This window comes from Clupea harengus, chromosome 21 (genome assembly GCF_900700415.2).
Source record: "Clupea harengus chromosome 21, Ch_v2.0.2, whole genome shotgun sequence".
NCBI classification, from domain to species: Eukaryota; Metazoa; Chordata; class Actinopteri; order Clupeiformes; family Clupeidae; genus Clupea; species Clupea harengus.
Window position 1 is genome coordinate 25,103,196 of NC_045172.1, and position 2,500 is coordinate 25,105,695.

Sequence of the window (2,500 nt, forward strand, 5' to 3'; positions counted from 1 at the left end):
CACACACACACACACACACAAACACACACTTTAAACCTCTGAGCAAACTGACGCACGGAGTGGAGAGAGGACAGGTCCAGGAACAGGAACTCAACTAGATAACACACACACACACACACACACAGAGATGTTACCCAGTGACACACTAGGACATGCTACCCACTCACACAACAACAGGCAATTGTGCACAAGACACAATAAACATCCATCCATCCACGCTAACACAACAGTAATACCACTCATCCCTACATAATAACTCACATCATAACACACACACACACACACACGCACATTTGAACAGACTAAGACAGACTAACACGGACAGACTCTAACAGACTCTCACACACTACAGAGACACACACACAGGTCACACAATTCAGCCCTATATATTATTGGATCCAACACTGTGTGTGTGTGTGTGTGTGTGTGTGTGTGTGTGTTTTAGCTGGAGGGATGTGTGTGTTTGCGTAGGTGTTTGAGACGGAGAGTAGTGTGTGTCCAGCTTGTCCATGTAAGAGTCATCAGCCTGTTTTAGTCCCATCTCTAGCCTGAGGCAGGATAATATAAACAGCCACATCACGCACGTGTGTGTGTGTGTGTGTGTGTGTCAGTGTGTGTGTGTGTCAGTGTGTGTCTGTGTGTGTGTGTGTCTGTGTGTGTGTGTGAGTGTGTGTGTGTGTCTGTGTGTGTGTGAGAGTGTGTAAGTGTGTGTGTGTGTGTGTGTGTGTGTGAGTGTGTAAGTGTGTGTGTGTGTGTGTGTGTGTGTGTGTGTGTGTGTGTGTGTGTGTGTGTGTGTGTGTGTGTGTTTAGCCACATAAAAGCCAACAGCCAATTAATTTCATTTCAAACTTGGCTGGAGCACAAATTAAAGCTGCTGTCAAACCAGATGAGAGGAACTCAGAACTAACCTCATATTTACACCAGAAACAGGAACAGGAACTAAGAACTAACCTCATATTTACACTAGAAACAGGAACAGGAACTAAGAACTAACCTCATATTTACACCAGAAACAGAAACAGGAACTAAGAACTAACCTCATATTTACACCAGAAACAGGAACTCACTCAGAACTAACCTCATATTTACATCAGAAACAAGCTTTAGCATCGGATCAGGGTTTCCGTAGTTGAGCTGTTCGATTCAATTCAATAACAATTGAAATCGTCTCAACAGCTTACAGAGCCCAGAGCCTTGTCCCCCAAAGCAGCACCAAGGCCACAGGGGCAAGGAACAACTCCCTTAAGCAGAACCTCAGCTCATGAGGGGGGACCCATCTGCTTGAGCAGAACCTCCGCTCATAAGGGGGGACCCATCTGCTTGGGGCTGAATGGATAGAGAGATAGGAGGGGGGGGGGGGGGGGCGGCAGGAGCAAGCAGATCGTTAAATACACGCATCAGGATATAACATATTAGCACACATGCAGCATAAATACATGATACACACCAGATTACCTGATACACACCAGACTGATAGTAAATTAAAATGGACACTTTTACACACATAGACACCTCTCACCTGTGCACCTGGGCACTTTTAGATGTGTCTGTGTGTGTAATTACTGACACTGTTGTGATCAGATGTGTGTGTGTGTAATTACTGACACTGTTGTCATCAGATGTGTGTGTGTGTGTGTGTGTATGGCGTGTTGTCATCAGATGTGTGTGTGTGTGTGGCGTGTTGTCATCAAATGTGTGTGTGTGTGTGTGTGGCGTGTTGTCATCAAATGTGTGTGTGTGTGTGTGTGGCGTGTTGTCATCAGATGTGTGTGTGTGTATGGCGTGATGTCATCAGATGTGTGTGTGTGTGTGTGTGGCGTGTTGTCATCAGATGTGTGTGTGTGTGTGTGTATGGCGTGATGTCATCAGATGTGTGTGTGTGTGTGTGTGTGTGTGTGTGTGTATGGCGTGTTGTCATCAGATATGTGTGTGTGTGTATGGCGTGTTGTCATCAGATGTGTGTGTGTGTGTGTGTGTGTGTGTGTGTGTGTGTGTGTATGACATGTTGTCATCAGATGTGTGTGTGTGTGTATATGACGTGTTGTCATCAGATGTGTTTGTGTGTGTGTGTGTGTTTGGCGTGTTGTCATCAGATGTGTGTGTGTGTGTGTGTGTGTGTGTGTGTGTTTGGCGTGTTGTCATCAGATGTGTGTGTGTGTGTGTGTGTGTGTGTGTGTGTGTGTGTGTGTGTATGGCGTGTTGTCATCAGATGTGTGTGTGTATGACGTGTTGTCATCAGTGTGTGTGTGTGTGTGTGTGTGTGTGTGTGTGTGTGTGTGTGTGTGTGTGTATGGCGTGTTGTCATCAGATGTGTGTGTGTGTATGACGTGTTGTCATCAGGTGTGTGTGTGTGTGTGTGTGTGTGTGTGTGTGTGTGTGTGTGTGTGTGTGTGTGTGTGTGGCGTTGTTGTTGTTTGTGCCCATCCATGCCCACAGGGTCCTGCCCTTCACACAACAGCTGAAGCTGCACAGACACAGACAGTCGATCAGCACAGATACA

At 46.2% G+C, this 2,500-nt stretch overlaps 1 protein-coding gene across 5 annotated transcripts in view; it reads right to left on the reverse strand.

Annotated features, from left to right (window-relative positions):
* LOC105910994 (dehydrogenase/reductase (SDR family) X-linked) overlaps positions 1 to 2,500 on the reverse strand; it is a 26,020-nt gene that overhangs the window by 7,213 nt on the left and 16,307 nt on the right. The gene's annotated exons all lie outside the window — the stretch shown is intronic.